The 17,850-nt window shown below is 39.5% G+C and overlaps 1 long non-coding RNA gene across 2 annotated transcripts in view; it reads left to right on the plus strand.

Moving 5' to 3' along the window:
* The first annotated feature begins 14,130 nt into the window (after nt 1-14,130).
* LOC139612426 (uncharacterized) overlaps nt 14,131-17,850 on the plus strand; it is a 176,218-nt gene continuing 172,498 nt past the window's right edge. For both annotated transcript variants that reach the window (XR_011686537.1, XR_011686536.1), the window contains exon 1: nt 14,131-14,326. This is a non-coding gene — a long non-coding RNA (uncharacterized lncRNA). The remainder of the gene's footprint in view (nt 14,327-17,850) is intronic.

Genomic DNA, 17,850 nt, shown 5'->3' on the forward strand with positions numbered 1-17,850 from the left:
CTCAGCCTCAAGGTCCAGCTCATCCATCATGCACTGACAGAAGCTACACTGATGTAAAGCAAAGCTTTGTACACTTGGCTGGTCATGCAACATTTAGTTAACTGCACTGGTGCAAGTGATGGCTGTCATGTTAGGATTAAAGCAGCGATTACACCTGATATACATCTTCACCAGATCCCTGCTCTGCCCTGTGTAACCGAGAAACTGCTTGTTTTTTAGACCTCTTTATACAGCATACAAGACTAACTCTATGTCCCAAATCAATACGACAGTACATACTTTTTTATTTCCAGGATCTTTTATGAGGTGTTTCTTCAGCCTCATTCAAAATGTATTTGAATATTTTCCCTGTTGTGCATTTGTCCTTTGCATTGAAATTGAAAAATGTCCATCAACAGCACACTCAAAAATGTATTTAGTATGCATAATGTGTGGGGTGAGCATACTTCATTTTGTCACTATATACTAAAAACTGTCTTAGACTTAGTATTTAGGACATACTGTGAGAGTCTCCAGCCATGCTGTTGGATAATTTAAAGTTTTGACCTGGTGAAACATTAAGGGAACAGCAAGGGGTTCTTACAATTCATCTTGAATGTCTGAGGCAGGCAATTCATTCAGAAGTTCTTGAGACATTTAAAGAAATGTCAGTATGTCAGTATGGTCCATCCTCTGGGGTTCGTGAATGTCTGTAACTAATATGACGGTTTTCTAATTTAGTAGTTATTGAGATAGTTCAGTCTGGACCAAAATGGTAGTCAGTTGGTTCGTCCACCATTGGACAGAAACCTGGCGACAACCTATCACTACGGAGACACCTTCCTCTCTGGTTACCTCATCGTTGCCGGGGGAAACCCCTCACCATATCCACAGCAGCCTGGATATAGGGGTTGTGTTGGTTGAGAAAATGTATAGAAGACTCAAACCTCAGAAGGAGTCTGTTCTTCAAGTCATTTGATGTTGTTCCCCTCTAGAGTGTGCAGTTCTCCACATGATGCAATAGGTCACTGATGACAAGGACCCTTGGAACTGGTCGCAGGCTGCAGGTCTCTGCAGGCATTCCAGACATTAAATAAAAATATACCTAAAGTGTAATTCCTAATGTTTACACACCAAGCTGTTTTGGTTTTCTCTCGTCTTTTCAAACATCAAAGGCTCAAAAGAGGTGCATTCTGTATATATGAATGAAAATTAGCTGTAGGAAAGACGTGAGTATTTTTTTGAAAAGATGATGCATCCTTAGGGCGACAGCCAGCTGTTATGCAGGATCAACTGGATTGTGAAAATTGGTCCAACATTTTTAATTATGCATTCAAACCGCTCTCCTGACATCAGAAAGTAGATCCTCAGTATCACTTTTGAAACCTTGGACACTTTGATTTTCCTCCTCTGAGGTGAGAGAATTGTTATTTCCTGAGAGAAAGTTATTAAGGAATTAAAATGGCCCAAGATGAATCATATAAATGTAGATTTAATAGGATAAATTGAAAGTTTTAAAGGTCCCATATTTTACACTTTTCCAGTCTTTAATTTGAAGTGTTGATATCCATAAGAAGATATGTTTGTGGTTTTAAGAACCAAAAACCATCTCAATATAGTTTTACATCTCCTCTCTCAGACTTCTCTGGAGCTCTAGCAACAACAGGTCAGTCAGCCAATCAGAAGAGAGACTCTGAACCTCTCTTCTGACTGGCTGACTGTTTTCTGAGTGATCTGATAAAAATATAGCAGATTTCAGGTAAACACTCAAGAGAGAAATCAAATTCTGCAAGGCTGAATGGTGAGTGCTGGTGGGTCTGGCTTGGGGCATGGCGGAGAGCTGTGACTGCTTAGTTGTGACATGGACCTGATTTATAATGAAAAAAAACCAAAACGTGGAAATCTCACTTTATACAATATTGAACCTTTAATAATTAAAAGAAAATTATCAAACAGTATGGACTTGTGTTTTTGAAGTCCATGTTCAATCAAGTGTAAAAACGTACAGGGCTGTTTGGAAGGGCTTATAGAAAAGCTGATGAAATAGCATGACAGGGAATTGAAGGTCACATTGGATGTTGATTCAAAAGATTGATTCCTGTTCTGAATATTCCATGCAATCTGTGGATTATCAATAATTAATCTGATTGTGCTATGATTATTGGTACGAAAAAAAGATGATAGAATAGAAAGCAAACCCCTAATTTCCTTCCTTGTTGTATTTATGTGCAAAAAAATAATAATAATAATCATATGTGACTTTGATTGACAAAGGGGTTTATACAGTGGTTATGGATATATAGCTTGAATGCAGCATATGGACACCCAGGTCTATTGTTAAAGCTTGTACATACTGTGTTACAATTATTTCATTTTGCCTCCAAGATGCACAGTAAGCATTGGTTAAACCAATAAAAAAAAAAAAAAAAAGACCCCAGGAGCTTAGTCAGCAGTGCCACAAAGAGCAGGTGTGTGCTTCTGCCTATGTGTTTATTTCTTTTCCTATTGACTTCCACTGACCTGTGAAGATTGTCTCCAAGCAAGCTTACCGTGGACAATACACAATAGATCTCGGAGCGGCTGTGATATCTCTCTTGGTGAATGGGGTAAAATGTATCGGTCTGTTATTTGTCAGAGGAACAAGACCAAAAAGTCTGTAGCCACACAAGAAATGCTGTGAGGGTGTAATGTTCATTGCACAGCAGAAAACTTTTTTTTTTGTTTCGATGAATAATGAGAGATAACAACTGAAGCTACTAACGGGGCCAAAATGTCATGTTTGGCCTGAGGATGGTGGCAGAAGAAGGGTCATTTATTCAATGGTTGTATTAAGAGATGTGGATATGATGCTTCCATTTGTCCTGAATGCAAAATTGTCCACTGGCTGCTTATGGAACTGCAGCAAAAAAAAAAAAAACAACAAAAAAAAAACAAACAAAAAAAAGGATCTACAGGTCGTTCGTGCAGCAGGTTATTATGACCCATAGTTAGGTTTTGTTGTTAGGTGACATCTAGTGGTTGTAGTTATGATGACAGGAACAATGGTTAAAGTGCTGTGATGTAGTTTATAGAACGACAAAGTCCACATTAGGAGGAGGTTGGGGTGGATGGATGGGTCAACAAAACTCAGGACTATGGCACAGGAGAGCGGTGTTCAATTCCCATGTGAAAGGAGCAGTTTATGTGTTTTTTTATTATCATGACCATTTGACAAAGTTAACTGCTGTTATTATTGTAACCATGACAACAAAGATAGGCAAATGTTAAGGAAGTACCTATTTTAACCCAAAACACAATCTGTTCATAGACCTACCCAAGAAGTTTTAGTACCTAAACTTAACTGAGGCATGACTGTTATTGTAGAAACCATGGCGATAATGTAGGCACGCCACTCTTGGTACAGCCTGGGTGTTCATTACTGTAACCATGACAGCCAAGGTCTGGCATCCCCACTGCCATAGGGTCTATATTTCAGGAGACACTCCTATGGGGAGTAGTAGAACACACCTGTATGGTTGTTCAGGTTGGAGGACTTGTTGATGATAAAATGTATTATAATTATGATTATATACAACAAATTCACCACAATAAATATACTTACAAAACAGTACATACTGAACAAATCAACATATTTCATTGATGTTGAGTGTTTGTTAACCAAAACCACATATTTTCCCTGAGGTGGTTTGTTGGCTAAACTTAACCACACAAAGGCCTGTGGATGTGAGCCTTGGTCTCTGGTGTGACAGTCCTGTGCTTTGTTCGCCTGCCAACCACCCCGACTGATGGATATACACTCAGTCCTGTGACGTTAGACTCAGTGTTTTAATGTGGATCAACAACCCCAAACAATGAAATTAAGGTTTTATTCTTTTCTAAATTCTTTGTTACATTTAGACCCAACATGGTTTAAATGATTAAAAAAAGTTAAAAAAATTAAAACATTGACGTAATTTTTTGTGTCTGGACAACATTGCCTGAGGAGTGGTGAAAATCTGGCTATGGCCCTGTGTTTCTAATCTTTTACTCATTACTTTATGCTGTTTTGGTAAAGTTATTCATATGAGCTGCATCTTATGCATGAATGGTTTCATATAAATATAATAATAATCATAACCGAGTGTGAAGATTCATTCTGGACCTTGAAAGTAGTAGTTTGGCAAAACAATTGTAATTCAAGTTGGACACACTGATACAAATCTGTGCAAATACGGAGTGTATAGTATGTGTAAAGGTTTCAGTTCAAGATAAGTGCTTGCTTATCTGTTTTATGAAAATCTGAAGAACCACAGTGCGCTCAAACACACACAAGCACACATACACACCATCCTATACTGTATTAGCATGCACAAGTGCACACTGTATTACACTGCAGACCAGACTTTTGAGTCAGAGCTAAGCGTACGCCTGCTTGTGTGTAGGGATATGGTGGTTCAAAGGTCGAGAAAATGTAGTTCTAAAGGAAAAGGATGTTTCACAGCAAGATAAAGTGGTGAAAATATTCAAATTATAGTGTCCACTTCAACTTTTTATGGCTAAAAGACGTTTTTCAACCCCATCGACAGCAGCACATCGCTCAGCTTCTGAATCTACTGCAGGTTATATACGTAATGATGTATAAGTACCTCACACAACCCCACATCAAATAACCCAGACTCTCACTTTAACCTCATCCTAACCCTCACCTTAAAACATGTCTTCACCTTGAAATTGAATGATTTAAGTTATGGGGACCTGGGGTTTTTGTCCCTGTAGCAAGTCCCCATATTGTGACTGTGTAAACAGATTTATGTCCCCACAACATGAGTAATACCTGGACCACACATACACACACACACACAGGCTCCAGGCTCCGGCTCAGAGGCTCCAGGGAAGCCTTGGTGATTTTTCATCATGATGATCCAAAATTAGCTGGGAAAGTGATGTAGCGCTGCGACATTTCTAAATGCAACAGCATTTCATTGGGATGGATAAGGCCACGCTGTCATGAATAATAATGAGGGAGAGGAGGAGGATTAGGAAGAGGAGGAGGGGGAGGAGGGGGAGGAGGGGGAGTGAAGGGTCAGGAGGTGTATGTAAAATATATAGAGCACGAGAGAAAGAGAGAGAGAGAAGGAGGGAAGAATAGAGGAGAGAAGAATAGAGTGGCAGTGAGAGGAGGATGAGGAGATGAGAGGAGAGGAAGAGGAGGGAGAGGGGAGGCCAGGTACGGTGGCATTTTCATGCCAATAGCAAGAGACACCTGCCAAACACGCTCACATAAAGTATAGTATTGTAGTGAGCACTGTGTCAGCTCTCAGGTATGAGGAATCTATCGAGAGCAACATCCTACATCTGACAAGGGGGCGTCCATACTTACACATATAGTTCTCTCTCCGTACACTGTCTCTGTGCAGCATTTGTCACTGTCGTGGAGAACAAGTGTTTTCTGATGCCACCGTCAGCAGGAGGACGTCATGGAAATGTTCTGTGGTCCCACATTGTTGTATGGTTATGGTTTTATGGCCGGCTTCTCCTGCCTCTGGATTCCTTCAGTGTCAGCTGTTCAGGAGGTCTTTACCTGGGGCCAAATTATTCACAGAGGGCTCCTGCTCTGCACAGCAAATGGACCAGAGGCTTAACACTGATAGAAACACAGAATAAAGCAGTTTCACTTTAAAAATCAGTGATTCGCCGATGCAGTTCAGCAGAGACAGGATGTCTCGGAGGGTCAGGGAGCTCAGCTGCCTAACATTTGCTTGGCCTTTTTCTCTGATAACTTCAGGTCCAGACGTCTGATGACTAAAATCCTTCATCTGGTTAGAATATATATTTGAAAAGGTGTAAAAAGTGAAACTGGAGTAAAAAGTCAATTTTGACCATTTCTAGCAGGCCACCACAACGCTGGGGCATGCACACGGGGATATGTACATTGTTCATTAGTGACAATCACATAGCAACATTAATCAGAGTTATCTATCTGCCCCACCCACCAGCTATAGTCCAGCAAACAGGAACAAAAGCACAGACGGACCACTGCTCACTTCTGTTATGCATTCACGTGTTGCTTTTGCATTCATGTTATAACTTTTGTATTTGTGTTGTTGCTTCTGCATTGTGTTGATATTGTGTACTTGCCTCTCTTCATTTTAGGATTATTTTATTTGTTTTTAAAGCACTACATGGAAGAGCTCTTGTTTACATTTCTGAACTTTTAATCCCTTATTTTAATTCTGGACCTCTTAGAGCCACTGATCACTCCCTACTCTTCATTCCTAGCACCCGTACAAAAGGTGATTGTGCCTTCTCAGTTATTGGCCCCAAACTTTGGAACAGCTTGCCACTTGAAATCAGGTCTTCCCCTGCCACTTAGATTTTTAAATCCCATCTCAAAACTCATCTCGTTTCTTTAGCCTTTTAATTGTGTCTGACTGTTTTACCTCTGCATTTCTGTGCTTCTTTCTGTATTTTCTTGGTAAATGCATTGTTGTTGTTGACTATTTCCATGCTTTTTTTTTTCTAATCACGTTGTAAAACACTTTTTTCAACGGTTGTTGTTTTTTAAATGTGCTCTATAAATAAATTGACTTGACTTGACTTGATATGATGATATTGGCAGGTGACCAAATGAAACAGACTGTTACCACGATTAAAATCCCGTGTTTCTCTGTTTTGAGAATTGCTGCAAACATTTGGGATAATTAAGTACACCACTCAACAAGATATATAACATAGGTCTTGTCATTTTTAGACTTTTTGATGTGGAAAGGTTACATATTCTAACTTTAAACAAAACAAAAAGAAGTCAGGTATCCAGGTGTATTTTCAAATGAATGAATCCTAATTGCATCTCGATTTTTGGTTCTCTTCGTGGGCAATGTAGCAACTGAAGGTTACTGTATTATTGTCCTGCTTCATTCACTTCAAATTCCTCTAAATTAGAGTGTCAGCTAAATGTCTAAGATGTGACATGAAAATGTAATCTGCCACGTATTAATGTGAGCATTTACGTTTTCATGAGCTTATTCAATAACGTCTGTATCCCCAGTATTCAGCCCAAGATGCTTTAACAGGCTTTGAGTGAAGCGTAACACAGCTGCTGCTCCGCTACCGTTGCTGACAGGTACTTAAGAGAGGCATTTATTTCTCATTCACTGGATATCAAGCTCATTCAAAACCTACACCCCTTCCCAAGGGTGGTAGATTGGTAGTCAAGTGCAGCACTGTTTTCATCAGGTTTTCAACACAGTAGAGCGTTGCACAGCTGCTGACACTCCAGGTACCTTGTGATCTTTTTTTTTTTTTTTTTTTTTTTTTCAGAAATACCCGCTCACTTCTTCAAGTCTTCACAATGTGCAAAGTTTTTCATTGTCTTTCACCTTCTAAGGGTAATGGTTGGGAATAACAGTGGAGAATTGCAATTGTTTTTGTCAAGTTTGGAAATAACACGTACTCTAGATGTGCTGATTTATTTATGAACCATTAAATGAGATTCTGTCTTGGATCATCCATCATTCTGCAAGAGAAGATGATGAATTTGTTTTGACTTTTTATGTATACGCGCTCACCGTGGTCGCATGGGGAGGTAGTGTATTTCCTGTCGATACAGGAGATGGACACAATAATGCAAACACCTGAATATAAAACACAATAGTCCTAAATTAAGATTGACTGTAACCACCTGCTTGGGCTGCTCTCATTAACCTCCCCAGTCTTCAATCTATGACATTGATCTCATAAGTCAACGCATGACAATGTGGCAGTGAAAAGGACAATGCCTGCTCCTCATTGTCTTGGGTAGAAAAATGTGTTGTCCAAAAATGATGAGGCAAAGTAAAAATGAAACATCCACATTGGTTTTGAGCAGGCATGAAAAATCTGCTATGATGTCAGACATTTCAGTTTGGGGGAATTAAATGGACAATGCTGCTAATGAGCAACGACCAAAGACAAAGTCATTTAATTTCCTGTGTAGATAGATGACGTTGTTTAGCTCTGGCAAAACAAGAGAAGAATTGGCTGAATGATAGGCCGGGTACAAATGAATTCTTAGGTGGCAGCAAATTCTCAATCACACTGAAAAGTCAAAGAATGAAGGAGTTGAATGTTAAAAAAAAAAGTCTATTTATTTAATTTGTTGAGAAGTTGAAGTTTCTGTTTTGATTTCTTTTGTGACCACACAGTACGGTTTGTGATGATAATCCATCTACATTTACCAGCAGGTTTATGTGGAGCTCATTATTTAAAGGCTAAAATGTTCTTCCCATTATTTTATGCTTGTTTTTAGTCATGACTGAACCACCAAACTATCTGCCCTATGGCTTTTAGAAAAAGCTATCTAATGTCAAAAGCTTTAGCAAACATGACGTCTTTGGCATTTAAATCTTATTTTATGCAACCTGGAATACAACAGGTTTGTTTGAAACAGCTTTCAGGCTTCAGCCTCAGGACAAAGTCAAAGCATCTTAAACAACCCATCTGTAATCCATCGTTGATGAAATCATCAGCAACCAGGAGTATTAAGACTTATTATTAATCCATGTAGAAAAGGAAAATTTGCATGTGCTGCCTGCAGGAAATTAGAACTTGAAACATTTGAAATATTGAAAAAAGTTGGCAGTGGGAAACTACTGAAATGAAGTGAAACTGAAATGTCGATTAAATAGGGAAAGAAGTGATAATTAAAAAATGAGCAGGAGGGGTCAATTAACCAGTCACATCCTTTGAATCTTTAATACTAGCTAATATTGTGGACAATATGAGGCCAGAAAGCTTTTTTAGTGCAATAGAGTTTCAAAGTGGGAGTGGACGCTGCTTCTTCCCCTTTTCCCCTGTTCACTTTTCTCTCCCGGTTGTCGCATCGCTTTAGCTGCTGAATTCACTCACAACCTACTGAATTTAAAAAGTGATTTGATATAAGCTGCAGATTGTGTTTTCCGTTTTCTCACCTCTGTTATCTTTAGCTCCCACTTGCTGTTAGCGGCGCATGAAACAGAATTTCCAGCTCAGTGATTATATGTTTGTTGCAGAGCTGCCCTTTGGGAGTCATAGTTGAACTTAACCACAGACTTGGACCTTTGGCTTTTCATGCACCTGTGAAACACATAATAAAATAAAATAAATGGGAAACCATGGGTCCCCAAATAAGTCCTCCTACTTAGCAACGCATGCAGCCCTATTTTTATTTTCAGGACTCCTTTTGCACCTGCCATAATGATCTGTGACATTTATGTTTGCCACATGATTTAGGATCAAATTAGCTGTGAATGCTCTCGTTTATACTGCAGTAAATTGAGGGTGCGGCCTTGCTGACACTCTTACAGCGATGAGAAAACAGCTCTACTGTGAGACAGTGAGAGAGCCTATGGAGCATAAGCTGTGATCATCCAAACAGGAGCAGCGGTGCTGTGATGCAGCCTGGCAGAAGCTGTGTATCCACAGTGTGTATGCCTGCTGGAATGACATAACCTTGCTGTGCACCCAGCAGAGGAATGAGTCAGGGATGAGGCTGTCCAGCTGCAACGTGACCTGGGCTCCCTGCAAGCCTCCTAAGCTGGACTGACATAGCTTGCTGTGATAATACTGCCAGCTATCACAACACGAGCATGAAGGCTTCAGAATGGCTACAGCTGCTGCAGTTTGCCACATAGCTCACAAGACTGCAAGGAGTACATGAGAACAACAGGACATGCAGTGATCATAGCGCGAGGCCAACATGAAAAAAGAAGCTAAACAGAGGGAGATGTTCCAGATATGTCAGCTCAACATACTGTATAAAACCAGCAGGAAAAGCCACAAAGCAGCCAGCATGCATATGTGCATGCACACAATTCATTAAATATATTCTAATAATTCAAATAGTTTTATTTAATTCTAAATTTTATTCAATTTGCTTCTGGCACTGCATCAAAACACAACTGGTGAAAGACAATCAGGCAGATTTCTGAAACCTATATGCTGATTTTGACACGGACAATTTGTGCACTGTTTCAATTGAGTCACATTAATGACTGTGTGGCCCCTGAAAACTCAGAGTGAATTGCCATCAATCTTTTGCTGGACTGTTCAATGCTAATATGTGCAAGTGAAGTGTTAGCTGCACAATACACTCCAGATTTGTGGCAAGTTACTAAACTCTCGCCACCAATTATAGGACAATAGTATATAAATAAACAAATGAAAAACTTTTACTCTTGTTTTTTTTTATACTGATACACCATCTACTATTTACAAAATATTTCCAAATTCAGGGTTTAAATGTGATTTGTTTTTCATGTTTTACTGTAAAGCACATCGAGTTTAGCTGTGTATAAAAGGTACTATACAAATAAATTGACTTGACTTGATTTGTCTTGAACCAAGGAATCTAGGACAAAAGCTCCACCTTGCTGGGCTGACACTACAGACCTAAGTATCTTTGTGACACTCACCCCAGGACATACAATATTTAACAAAAGAGTTCTTCATGAAAGAGCACCAGGTGGCGCTCTTTCAAATCAGCTCTCCCTTAGCACAGCCAAACACCTTAAGAGGTTTCAATGAGAAATCCTGCAAATAGACAAACACAAGTATGGCATCATGATATCAAGACACATTTATCTGTTATATTAAGAAACACAGTAGACTGAATTTTATGAATGACTGAATATAGTGTAGAAAAAAACAAACTCTGCCAGTTTGTTTGAATGCAGGCTGCCATGGCAGCCTCAGCAGTTGCCTTTGCGTATGGGGAAGATGAGGCCTTCATCTCCTCCAAGTGCTTCTACGTTCTTTACAAGTGAAAGGAAATGATGCAACTTTTATAGCAGTGCAATGCACCAGCAACTAATGACCATCTGTCCACTGCTGGAATGTCATGCCTGAGTATCTCGACCTAAATATAATGTTGTTTCAAACGGCTACCAGTGTATGTGCTGCCATCACTCATGTAGTGTAAAATAGTGGTAAAATAAAAAATAAAAAAATGGTTAAGATATCACAGACTTCAATGCAGGAAAATGTGTGGCTCTTTAACAAAGTAAAACACTCACCGGTGGCCACAGAGAAGGAAACAGTAAATAACTGAATATGGACGAGTCATAAGACAAGTTGTTTATAGCAGCTGAGATGGGAAATGTGGGCAGCACAAACTGATGATATCTAATATCTAAAGTGAATGAGAGGGTTGAACTTTCCACAACATATGATTTCACCAATTAACCTCCCGTTCTCTGGCCGGAGCTACTGAATGTTAATCAGAGAAATCATCTCGTCTTTGGTACAGAGGCAAACACACAGAGTCTCAGCCCATTATCATTGAGAAACTGAGTACACACCATCTTAGAGCTCATTTAATTTCAATCCACAGCAGCTGTAGAGTGACCTCTGTGTTCAAGCTAAATGTCAACTTGATCAAGCCACTGCTTGGTTCGAGATTGGGCCCCAAAAACAAATTTGCTTCAACCTTCAGTGTTCTCTCTCCAAATAGAGGGTCTGTGGTTGGGAAACAGCAGCTAGCATCTCATCACATCGTTGATGTCGCTGACATTGCTCCCTGTAAATCACATAGAAGACATTATATTTGTTGTTGTTAAAAATGACTCAAATCAGACAGAATCTGTTAAAACAGTGTGGTTTTAGAGTAGCTGCCAAACTGTTCCATTCAGCAGCTCAGGGGGTAATTTGTTCCTGTAGCTGTCAAGTGTTTTAATGACCGTTTGTAGTAATGCGCCCCCTGGGTATATGGCTGATTACGTCCTGATGTATCTCAATTTTTATTAGGTCAGGATTTTTTTTATAGGGAGCGCGTGTGACTGCATAGATTTTGTACTGAAGAAATGACATTAATCTACAGCAGCCAGCACCACAAGCAATAATGTAGGAAAAAGTAACAACAAAACATCCAGACTATGATGTGGCTACCAAAGGTTCATCATCATTATTTCTCTATTTTGTCTTGATGTTGAAAGAATGTGGTTAAACAACAGATAAATGTCAGTGCTGTACATTAAACTCCTTAGATAAATGACTCCCTTTGAATTCTTTCATTTATTTTTGCTGAAGAATAACACGATTGAACCTGAACACAAGGTAGTAGTACCTAACCTTTAGCCTAGATCTTCTCTTATTGCTCAACCTGCTTCCTATCATAAACTAATGTAGCATCACCATATTGCTAAACCCAGAGCACTAATCCTAAACAGGCCCATTCAATACTGTAAATTAGTTTTTGGCAAAATCACATTTTTAAGATTATATTAAATCAGCTGGACTTTCTCCAGGTTGCGCAGGTGATCCTGTGGTGTACAAACACTTTAATCTCTTGCCTTCTAATCACATCACATCCTTATTCTAATTTCAAATGTATAGTTTTTACCCATCAAATCTGGAAAAGTCTTGTTGTATCAAATCCTGAACCAGTGAAAGTTAAATGCAAGAGATGTAAACAAAATAATACAGAATGTTTAAAAGACAGATTGTGTATCTCCAGCCTTTGGGTTCATTTTGTGCTAAAGTTGCTTAGAACTTAGATTTTACAGAGACAGTAAAAACATATTTTTCAGTGAAAGCAGATAAATAAGTGTGTTATCTCTTAAAGAGGGGGTTTATGCAAAACAAGCATGATCTACTCTTGGTGTGGATTTTGCTGTTTGAGAAGTTATTTATGCTGTTAAAGCATAAAGCTGGTACTCTTCACCGACTTTCTGTGAGGTGATGAAAATACAACATTTGAAAAAACACCCTGAACTGCCCCCTGGCATGATGTTATCTCTGGAAAACTAAGCATATTCAGAAAATTTCCAAATTCAGAGACTGAATCATATCCATATACTGATGTGCACTGTGTATGATCTTTAGAAATTGCATATCATGAGAGGTGTAATGTGCATAAAGTACTTGCCATCGTTACGTTTTGTCTGTGAGGAGACAAAATGTGTGGTGCTTCAGACCTGAGTCATTGCCACGGATGATTTTCAAAACAATTTATATGATGTGATATTTGCAGCCTGTTCTTTTAGATAGTTACAGAGATGGATGACAAAGTGCTTGCTGTGTGTGCACAGCAAATATTCCACCATTCTGAATAGCTAAGCAATAACTTTATTAGTTTCACATCAAGCGCTCAGCTCTGGACCCTCACACTCACAGGTTTCCTGTTATTTGTGCAGGCTACATCACATTATACAAATTCAAGTAAATAAGGCCAGGCCTGTTTACAATATGTCTGCACAATACATCAATACATAGAAAAAACCATCCAACCACGGTCTGCTGGCTGGAAAACATTCAGTGGACAATTTGTTAGAAACACCAGTAAATGCTGTCTAGAGACAACAGCTCAGCCACAAATTCTACCTTTACAATGATCATGATTAACAGCTTTGACTGAGTGATATTAAATCAACAATATGTTTATTAATAAGGTTGTAGATATTTATTTACAAAGCTGAGGTTGAAAATTAAGAGAAAAACATTTCAATGTAATGTAGTCTAGTACAACACCACCACCACACGGCCTCAGTAATAAACATTAAATAAAAAATTTAATTAAAATTAAAACACCTCTTGGAAAGTTTGAACAAAAACTGGTTGTTATAATCTTGGGCTGGATTGCATTAGACTGTACAGATGTAAATAAAAATAAAAATGGACAGGTGTCCAGTCAGAACACCCACACAAAACAGGAGCTGTGGGTTACTGTGATGGGCATTTCTCTATCTTTTCACAGCAACAAATTGATTAAGAAAACAATTAGCAGACTGATCTATAGGATACTGAAAATAATCACAAGCTCCAGCCCAATAGAAACTAGTTAAAATTGAACAAAATCTTATCCAACAACTAGAATAAAATGCTGCTCAAACATTAATGCATCATATTTATATACCCTTACATGGGACATATTTCTGCATTGAGTACTTTTATTTTGATACCTCAGACACAACACCCCCACTTTTACATTTTAAAGCAGGGCTTTTACTTGTGGTGTAGTATTTGTTTTCACAGTGCAGGATTTGGACTTTTTCTTCTTCCGCCATTGTTGCAGGCTGGTTCGTGGTCGCACACGTGGCCGGGACACCTGAGCGAAGAGCACCTGTCCTTCCTGCTGCGGAAACGTGTTCAAGGCCCCCCCCCCCCCCCGAGCCAGCGAGCCTGAGTCTTCCCACAGCTTCACTGAAGTTGGTTGTTTATGAAGCCAAATATAGCAAGTGTCCGACAATGGGAGCACGGAGGACGAAGGAGAAGCGCTGACCTGACTGAAGGTGAGGGACCAGAGGTGAGACCGCCTGAAGCAGCCGCGGCTGGCACCGCCAGTTTGTTCCAGAGTCATCTTCGACCCTGAAGCTGAACTTTGACCCGTCGATAGGCGTCACAACTCTCAACAAAGGTAAGCGCCATTTTTATTTTTTGTTCTGCAAAGACTGGAAGGTCCTACCTGAGGCTTCTGCTGTACAATGTGTTTTAGTGAAGATATCAAGATATACAGATATCTACATGTAGAAAGCATTTACTCATGAATGATGTGAAGGATGAGGTTTGCTTGTCGGGAATTTAGGGGCTATAATAAGTGTGTGTGCTTCAGTGAGTCTAAATGGTTTTAATGGAGCATTTCAGTGGTTGCAGCTGACCCGGTAGCTGGCTGTAAAAAGGGCCCGCTGGTCTGGTGAATGTTAGAGATCTGTTTTTTAATTCCGCTCCACCACTGCATGTATTTTTCCACTGGGATACAAAGAACCAGCACTTCACTAAGATAAGTGTTTGCTGCCTCCTCTAACACGCACCTTGTGAATGGTTATTGGCTCTGGTTTTGTGCTGGCTGTTATTTTGTTTTATGGTCGATGCCTTGGCTTCAGTGATAATCTGCTAAATTATGGGGCCGTACATCTGTCTGTGTGCATCGTTTGCATTTGGAGTTAAAGTGAATCATTGTCTGGTGTTGGCTCAGCTTATTTTTCTTTTGCCGGTTGTTTGGTTTTCCTGCTGCTGATGTACATTATATTATGTGTAACATACATACTATGAACTTTATGAGTGATATGTGCTGAACTACTATTGCAGCATTTCCTCACATATTTTGAGTCCAGTCTATCACTGCATGTTTGCTCTGCTGGGAGAATCAACACTTCACCAAGGTAAGTGTTTGCTGCGTCCACTAACCTGCCCATTAAAACGGGATGTTATTATTATTTTTGTGCTGGCCGATATGGCTGTCTGTTGGTTTGTTCTCTCTGTTGTGTTTTATGGTTTATGTCTTGGCATCTGCTGGCTTCTAAATTATGCTGCTGTGCATTTATCCATGTATACTGTTTGCATTGGTACTGATAGTCAAACATTGCCTTATTGAGGTTGAGCTTTTTTTAAAAAAAAAAAAAAAGGAATTTTTTTTTTTTTTTGCTGCTTGGCTTGTTTCATGGTACTTTCATGCTGTTGATACACATTCTGGTGAAATATTCAACCCATCTTAAAATATAATGAGTATTATGGGCTGAATGGATTTTTTCCCGACATGGATTTTCATGTTAGCGCACTGTAAAACATGCCTCGAGCTGGGGGTGAAGATGCGTGCTGGATGTAGGCACTGTTGTCTTGAACACAGCCCGCTATCAATGATTCTCTGTCAACATGACATTTGTCTCACAAAGGGATTCACGTTCTTATTTTCTCCTGCCAGTTAGTATCATTGACTCAAAGCATAAAAAAATCGGCTCAAACCATTGTGATGATGTGACAGTTTCTGTTACTAATCTTCATATAATAATTTCCCATGAACTGCTGAGCTGCTGTTCTTATGTTTGCTGCTGCTGCACATTGCCACTTTAAGCTCATCCATGTACTGAGGATCCCCTGCTTCTTATCCATGCTACGTAGTATTTCACAAGGAGAGATTGTCTGCGCTGAACCATAAAGTTTTGTGATTTTTAATATGCATAGCTGAATAATTATCAGCTCCTGCATATCAGGTGGACTGCTGGGATCGGATTTATCTGTCTCATTTTGCTGGATAGTATATTCCTCACAGTGGCTGGAGGTAGTTTTGTTGGGAATGGCCACACTGTGGCTTCTGCTGGCCTCTAACTGATTATATTCTACATGGATCAGCCTCTGTGTCTGACGTTATGAGGGGAAGTTGGCCGACTGAAGTGACTTTTGCCAAAACATAACGACCCTTGGTGAGAAAAGTGTCCTCAATATACAGCAGGTGTGAAAATGTGCTGCAAAAATGGGATAAACAACTCCTCCCCCCCTTCTCAGATTTTTCATTAACTGTTAATGAGACAGCATGGCCTCTCAGGCACGTCTTGTAGTTGAGAGATGTTATGTTGTCATAGCGATGAGCAAGCGCATCCCCTTCTGGTGGGACAAGGGCCAGAAAGGTGAAGGATTATGAAGCTGTGCCGATGTAGATTGGATTCTTCTATTATCCAGAGTTTCATCATTTTCCTAGGAGAGCTTACTCTTTCCTAATCCTCCAAGGCTGTTTTTTTTCCCCCCTCTGTGTTATCTACCGTTTCGTCTGGAGGGAGCGTTTGTCTGATCCTTGTAGCTTGTGTCGCCCCACTCATATCTGCCGTGACACCATTTGGCCTGGAGTGAGACTTTGTACTAGTCCTTGATACCTATAATCTGGGTACCTACATTTTCATAGTAAAGTGGCTTTGACTGGAGGATGTACCTGTATAAGTATTTGAACACAAAGATTCAGTCAGGTTTGAATAGTTTTTATACTACTGAATGACGATCTTACTTTAAAAAACGAGCAAATCAACCCTAAACGCATGTATATTATTGTTACCATGACGACAAAGGCCTGATATGCCTGCTGCTGGTATGCTGTCATGGGTTGTGTCTGAGGGTTGAGACAAATGACCTATAGGCTTGTTTAGATTAGAGAAATTGTTGGAATGACTTGTTATGTGCGGAAAAATGTAATGTTCATCCTCATTTTTAGACATTTCAAATACCTGCAGACTTTAGTTTTAGGGCGCTCATGTTTGATTCATTTGGTGAAAACCAAGAAAAAGGAAAAAAAAAAGCAATTTTTTGACCTTTTAGTTCAGTTTGTTTTCATGGTCACACTGACTTATTACAAACAAACCAAGAGCTGAAAACTTGAAGTCATATCGACTGACAGGTAACTCGTTCATTCATGTTATCTGGTGTCACAAAGAACTGTGACTGGATCTCACCTGTTATCTTGTACCATACTGTTTTAATGTGGACAGTTTCTGCTCTACACTTTTCCCTCACTTTTTAATGAGGAACTGCTGAACGGAGTAAGACCCACGCAGCACACACCTCTGTTTTACCTGAATCAGATCTAAGTAATCAGATTACTGAGGATCACCTCATTGATATTCCATTATCAGCAGGTGGATTTAATAGTACTTCACCTTTTTAATTATATGCTAAAATCACATATTTACTGTCACTCAGTCCTTTGGCTGATCTGCTATGCTTTCACACCAAAAACACACTTTTTTCACTTTCTTATTTATTAAAATACGAGCAGTCATGTAGGCAATAAATAACTTACAAAGATCAGGCGATCGCTTTCTTAACCTTAATTTTTAAGTTGTTAAAATTCTGCTAAAATCAAATACCTTTTTTCATGCAGTGATGTGATCAAACCACAAACTCGTCTCAGTACTTCTGTTAAATCTGCACCAGCGTTTGTTTGAATTCAGCCTGATAGATTAGTTGTGGAAGCACCCTTAGTGTCCCATTATCAAAATACTGCTACATCAATGGGAGGAAACACAAAAATAATTGGATGATCATTTGAGAGAGAAAATGATGGTCAGTATTGCCACAAACTGTTGGCATTTTCCACTGAAAAAGCCAGCTTTGGCCTTTAGAGTCAGGTTTGTCTCCACAGTCAGTGGAACCAGACCATTAATATGCCTCCATCTG

The sequence above is a fragment of the Trachinotus anak genome, unplaced genomic scaffold, assembly GCF_046630095.1.
Source record: "Trachinotus anak isolate AG129_WGS33_773 ecotype Australia unplaced genomic scaffold, CSIRO_AGI_Tana_v1 ptg000031l, whole genome shotgun sequence".
NCBI classification, from domain to species: Eukaryota; Metazoa; Chordata; class Actinopteri; order Carangiformes; family Carangidae; genus Trachinotus; species Trachinotus anak.